The sequence below is a fragment of the Notothenia rossii genome (assembly GCF_949606895.1).
Source record: "Notothenia rossii genome assembly, contig: scaffold_540, whole genome shotgun sequence".
Taxonomy (NCBI): Eukaryota; Metazoa; Chordata; class Actinopteri; order Perciformes; family Nototheniidae; genus Notothenia; species Notothenia rossii.
In genome coordinates, this window is record NW_027640306.1 from 1 (window position 1) to 7,500 (window position 7,500).

The following is a 7,500-nucleotide window of genomic DNA, read 5'->3' on the forward strand; positions in this document are numbered from 1 at the left end:
CAGGTGTATATCAGTATGTAGTGTCTCTACTTTAAAGAGTCCTCTCCTGCTGATGTTCAGGTGTATATCAGTATGTAGTGTCTCTACTTTAAAGAGTCCTCTCCTGCTGATGTTCAGGTGTATATCAGTATGTAGTGTCTCTACTTTAAAGAGTCCTCTCCTGCTGATGTTCAGGTGTATATCAGTATGTAGTGTCTCTACTTTAAAGAGTCCTCTCCTGCTGATGTTCAGGTGTATATCAGTATGTAGTGTCTCTACTTTAAAGAGTCCTCTCCTGCTGATGTTCAGGTGTATATCAGTATGTAGTGTCTCTACTTTAAAGTGTCCTCTCCTGCTAACGTTCAGGTGTATATCAGTATGTAGTGTCTCTACTTTAAAGAGTCCTCTCCTGCTGACGTTCAGGTGTATATCAGTATGTAGTGTCTCTACTTTAAAGAGTCCTCTCCTGCTGATGTTCAGGTGTATATCAGTATGTAGTGTCTCTACTTTAAAGAGTCCTCTCCTGCTGATGTTCAGGTGTATATCAGTATTTTGTGTCTCTACTTTAAAGAGTCCTTTCCTGCTGATGTTCAGGTGTATATCAGTGTGTAGTGTCTCTATTTTAAAGAGTCCTCTCCTGCTGATGTTCAGGTGTATATTAGTGTGTAGTGTCTCTATTTTAAAGAGTCCTCTCCTGCTGATGTTCAGGTGTATATCAGTATGTAGTGTCTCTACTTTAAAGAGTCCTCTCCTGCTGACGTTCAGGTGTATATCAGTATGTAGTTTCTCTACTTTAAAGAGTCCTCTCCTGCTGATGTTCAGGTGTATATCAGTATGGAGTGTCTCTACTTTAAAGAGTCCTCTCCTGCTGATGTTCAGGTGTATATCAGTATGTAGTGTCTCTACTTTAAAGAGTCCTCTCCTGCTGATATTCAGGTGTATATCAGTATGTAGTGTCTCTACTTTAAAGAGTCCTCTCCTGCTGATGTTCAGGTGTATATCAGTATGTAGTGTCTCTACTTTAAAGAGTCCTCTCCTGCTGACGTTCAGGTGTATATCAGTATGTAGTTTCTCTACTTTAAAGAGTCCTCTCCTGCTGATGTTCAGGTGTATATCAGTATGGAGTGTCTCTACTTTAAAGAGTCCTCTCCTGCTGATGTTCAGGTGTATATCAGTATGTAGTGCCTCTACTTTAAAGAGTCCTCTCCTGCTGATGATTGGGTGAGACAAAACTAAAAACCTAATAAAACCCATAGTGCTTTCTTTGTGCTCAAAGACGCTTTACATAAAATAAATATCTACCAGACTTACAACCTTTTCTTTGAAGTGTACTCTGGAGGACTTCCCCTTTAGCAGCTCGTGTCCCAATGCTTAAATCACGCTGAGTCAGATTTCAAGCTGCACTTTGTGAACCCTCCCCACATTTTTGCCGAGGAAAGTGAACACAGAGCCAGGCTGTGTCGAGGAATATAGCCGACAACACTCCCGTAGAGTTCCTGATGCCAGCCTGCGGTGAGCAGTCACATAAACTACATTCAGGAATTCCTCACCCGCCCAACGGTGATTAGTCCAGAAGTTACTCACCCCATTACACCTTTAGCTCTCGAGGAAAACGTTGATTTTCTAACACGCTTCCACCCTGAACAACGAGGGGAAACAGGGAAAAGTCAGCAAGCAACAAAACTGTATGAAGACATCTGTTTCAAAACTCATAAAGAAACAAATACATTTTTAGTGAATTTGCATTATTTAAAGACTCAATGTGTTTTAAATTGAGTTTCATGTAAAAGGCATGTGTTTTTTGAAGTAGTGAGCATAGGGTTAGATACATGTATGAGAGACTTGGATTATATTGGAAGTAGGGCTGCTCGATCATGGCAAAAATCATAATTTCGATTATTTGGGTCATTAATTGAGATCACGATTATTAAAAACGATTATCCATTTACTTTGAAAACATCCATTTATTGAAAAAAGATTTTTGAGTATGTTTTTAATAGTTGATTAACCTGAACTTTAAGTATAATTCAATTGAAAAACCAATTAATCAATTTTGTTTTCATAATCGTTGCAAGCCAAAATCGTAATTGCAATTAAAAATACGATTAATTGAGCAGCCCTAATTGGAATTAGGTTTTGTCTAAGACGTGTTTTGTCATTTTTCCCTTTGAGATTAAGAACGTCTTTTTACATAATGGACATAAGGAACTTTACGGAGGAGTTTATGCAAAGCAGCCGGAGGAAAACTAACATATATGTCAGGGAATAATTCTGTGCACATGTTTGCCTTTCGCCCTCTGACGCAGCTGACCAACCTTGGGCAGCCGCTATCTCCCTTAAGGAGGGGCTGCTCTAGCATTTGGTTGATGTTACCAGTTTGTTTCCCGGGCACCTCTCGGTCAGAGATAGTTGTTGTTGTGGGACACCTGGAACACATCCTTCTCGGGGTGTAGATGACCCCGAGCCATAAGCAACAACAAATGTGATTCAGTGTCCTCAGCTGTTTAGTCTATCTATTGAAGAATGTTGATTATTACACTCTGAACTAGTTCAAACCTGGAGCTACAGGAGGGCTCTTCAGAATTGATGTGGCGTCTCTACCGTGTGGTCAGACCGTGGCCCGTGACATGTCTTGTGAACTCTCCGGCCGGAGCTCCAAATAAACCGCCAGTGTTTGCCATCAAAGCTCCAGCTCTCCTCGTGTCTCTGAGTCCTGACTCCAATTGCTTCAGAAGTTTCCCCCACACAATATACAAACACGACATATACATATACAAACTGACTCAAAAGGAGACACGGGGAGAGCTGGAGCTCTGATGTCAAACACTGATGGTTTATTAGGAGCTTCGGCCGGGGAATTCACAGAACAAGTCAAAGAGTCAGCGTCAACTCTGAAGAACTCTCCCCCAGACCCGTGTGTTTAGTTCAGAGAGAATAATCCATATGCTGCATAACAAGATAGAATCATAACACCTCTATCAGCTGACGCCAGCAGGCAGGAGCAGGCAGGCACTGAGAGCACAGCAGCCAAGGCTCCAGTGCGTGTGCTCAGTCTGGACAGCATCAACTGATACACTGGGCCAAAGTTATGGCCCTTGGAACTCAACCCAAACTCACATTATACGAGTGTGTACAAGTGTTGCCGTTTTTAAACATGTAAATGCAACGAGGCAGAGTGTGAGAACAAAACAGAGTAGAGCCCAGTTCAGAAAAGAGAAACTAAAGAAATCTAAACTAAATGTACGACGGTGTTGTTGCATCAGGCTCATCATACATCCAGCCACAACATGGAACTATGAGTGTGTGTGTGTGTGTGTGTGTGCAAATGTAGTCCTGCACACACACATTGGGTTTACTCTGCATGTACTGCACATCTCAGGAAGGTGAAACATCTGCTGTGAGTTTCCTGCACAGAGCTGCTGTCGAGTGTCAGCGAACGCTCTCTAACGGTGAGGCTGTGGTTTGTGTGTGTGTGTGTGTGTGTGTGTGTGTGTGTGTGTGTGGAAAGAGAAAGCTGTGCATTCCTCTGTGTAACTTATCATCTCTCCCCCTCATACATGTCACCACGTTGACATTCTTCATTGTCTCTGCAGATAAAACATGTTCTGACTCTGTTTGCTTTGTCACTAGAAAACGAGTTCCTTGTGTTTTGATGTAAACACCGAGTACGTCAGTCCTCCTCCTCTTCGTGTGTTCACTCGTTGCAACATGGTGTGTTTCATAATGGATGAGGCTGATAATACATCACTCGTTGCTTGTTAGACGCTTTTATCCAAAGTGACTTCCATACTCAATACTGTGAGCACGTTGGGGTGAAGAGTCTCAGGGACACAACGACAGGCTGACTGCAGTGGGGTTTGAACCTGCTCCCCTGATCCCAACACCAACGCACAACCCACTGCGCCACACACCGCCCTAATACTTAGTCGATTCACTAAATAGGGTTGCTATCTTCAAAATGTGTTCGATGTGGATGTAATGTCAAGGATTTGAAATGTAAACAAGATAAATACTGATTGCAGTTATGTAGAAACCCAAATGAATAACCTGGGACAAAAGGTAGCATTTGATGCTAAACCTGCACAAATAAACACATTTCTTACTATATTTCTCTTTGACTTCAAAGAAACTTCTGCACAAAATAAAAACACATTAATACACTTTGTATGTTTCGACTATCTGCTCTTATTATTCCTCAAAAAAAAGCCATTTTAACCATAAAACATACACAAAAACAACAATATAATAATTATAACAATCTTTATTTGTATTGCACCTTTCATACAAGAATTACAGTTCACAGTAGACATCTCTTACTCAGATCATTGATATCACACAGAATACAGTTACCAGTCAAATACATATACACTTAAAATAACATTGACTAGACGTATACAAACATACATTTAGATTAAAGGAACGAGGATCAAATGTTGGGATGGTTTGTCTGTACAGATCCAGTTATTGAATGAAGCTGTTTATAAAACCGCATTATTTCCTATTCTTGTTTTGTTTATTTGCAAGTGTTACGTGTTTAAAACAAATAAGAAAATCACATCTACAGGTGAAAGAAAGGACACGTTTAAAGGAAACAAAGCTGCCTGTGAGGTGCGTCTGTTGACTTTGTCTGTATGCATAGGCGAGGCTTTAGGAGTTAAACGTACACACAGCTTGTATGGGGTTGTCAGGGAGGAGAAAGACCTCTTCGTGGAGTGTGCTCACCTCGGGCTCTTTCCCTTATCGATGCTGCTTTCATTTGATGAGTCGGCAGGCGAGGAACGCTCTGATTAGTCAGCATTTCATACATCTAGGAAACTAGAGAACGCTCAATCTCCAAATCGAGAGAGAGGTTTGAGACACAGTTTCTAGCTATACATTGTCATTTCTGCACAGATGATCACTCTGACTTTCACCCAGGAGGCCGCTGTTCGTGTCCTTAGTGAAACCACGACTGATTTACTTGTCACGTAAACTTCTGTATTCAGGCGATGTCAAATCAAGACCTTTTTCCATGAACCTATAACCAAGAAGCTGCGTGTGATTGAGAGAGCACTGTGTGCATGTGATGAGGGGAAAGTGACTTGTGTGGCTGGCATTGGTGTCACTTTGTTCTGAAGAGTGGTGGGGGACACTTCTTTCAGATACAAAGGAAACTGTATTGCGTGCAACCCTTTTTTTTGTGCATTCAGGAAGCCAATAATCTAGGTCTTTTTAGGAGACCTGCACACATGCCTGAACATATATGGTGAAAAGGTGTCATCTTTGTGAGGGGTTCTTGGGAAGATGTGACAATATTTACAACATTAGCTGCTTTTTTACATTTTCTATTTAAAGTGTACTAGCGTGTCCAAATTGCACATCTTGGGTCTCCAGAAATAGGACAAACTGTTCTCAAGATGGACACATCAATAACCCAGTGTTGTTGTTTATTACATTTCTTTCTGCACGCTATGTTTCAGAACATTTATAACAAGTTGTACTTTAAAAAAAATAAGTGGTGGAGACATAATTGGCCATTTGATCTGTGGTGGCCGGACATTAGTAGGAAAACTACTTGCACACTTATGTAAATATATTTAAAGCTCCCATGTCATTTCTACTGATCATAATTCCATTGTTGAGGTCTACTAAAACAGATTGACATTGTTCAATGTTCCAAACTCACATTGGTTTCTCATACAGCATCTCTGTATAGTATGTGTATTCACTCTCTGTCCTACACGGCTTGTTGGAGCTCTTGCCCCCCCCCCCTGCTCTGATTGGTCAGCTCGCCCACTCTGTTCTGATTGGTCAACCAACGTTACAGCGGAACATCAGTGATTATGTCTCTGACCCTGTTGCTGCTACAAACGCCTGCATTTCCCCAAGGGGATAAATAAACTTAAAAATGCACAATTTCTTTAATAAATATTGAAATACAAGAAATCGACTGACATGATCACTTGTATTAAAGTAACTACAGTTAGTGCAGATACATCATGGTAAAGGTAATAATGGTGTCTATGGTAGATGTCTTTTTCTAACCTCTAAATCAGGGGTCTCAGACTTCACTTCATGCGGCCCCGCAAGAGCTTGCAAAGAATATAATATGTGTATTATACGGTTACATGCCGCTTTACAGCAGCTTTATGTCCCACAATGCATCTCATTTTGTGACATGCGCACTGAAGAGACTTGCAATTATTGTTTTCAGATGTAGTTAATTATGTAATATAATACATTATTGTATATACATTATATATTTATATTTATAAAACGGACAAGTCAAATCAAGCAATCTGATTGGTTCTTAGCCGTGATATACTGAGCGTATACCACGGGTAGAATTGTAAGTTACTTTTCACAACAAGTCAGTATCCCTCCGCGTCTGAGAAAAACAGTATACCGTTGGGCTGAAAAGTCGCTTCGCGTCGGGCCGAACCACGCCCCTTAGCTGTGATATAATGAGCATATACCACGGCCTGTCGTGAGCTATTGCTTAAATGTACATTTAAATATTATTAATGTTAAAACCGGCCCTTTGAGTGCAACCATAATGCTAACGATGAAATTGAGTTAGACACCCCTGCAGTAAATCCTCCCTAGAGCCCATGGACTTGCATCAACACCTTCTGCTTTTACCTTAAACCGAGCCAGGAGACATATTTTGGGAATCGTTGGTGTGTTTATCAGAAACAGCCGACTGTTGACCACTCGCCCCAGGAGTTCGACTGACTAAGTCTTTTATCACTCCCTCCCCTCCTTCCTTCAGACATTTAAAAACTGCTGAGTCTGTCTCTATTGTCCTGCGGGCAGTTTGACCCGAATCAAGTCTCTGTATTGAGTTGTTTTTCCTTCTTCAGCTCTCTGCTTTCTCCGCCAGTTCATACCGGCACAGTTTCGCTCGAGGCTGCAGTCTAATAGAGCAGATCGACCAAAATAGACTCCACATGAACTCAGTGTTTACGGGTGATTCAGCCGGACCTCGTCACACCGAATTCCCCCACATGAGGGACTATTTCTGGAGCCTGTTTACCTCACGGTGCAGGGTCAGAGAAGTGCTTTGATTATTTAAAAAGTGCTTAAATTAAATGAAATGTATATAGGATGCCAAATAAACCGGTGGATGAAGTACTCAGATCTTCTTAAGTAAAAGTACCAACAATAAATTGTAGAAATGAAAGTAAAAGTCATGCATTAAACATCTTACTTTAGGTAAGATTTAGTAAGTACAAAAGTATTGGTATTAAAATATACTTAAAGTACCAGAAGTAGAAGTACTTGTTATGCATAATGGCCCATTTCACAATCATGGATCATGATTATAGATGCATGATTGTGTTATATAGCTAATTTGAATTACATACTGTATGATGATATCTTATCCTATAATTATAGATCAATGTGTTTTAATTTATAGCTAATTATCTGTAAGTAAGTAACTAAAGCTGTCAGATACATATGGTGGAGTACAAGGTAGCAAAAGATGAAAATACTCAGAAAAAGTACTTTAACATTATACTTAAGTATGTCTTAGTTATA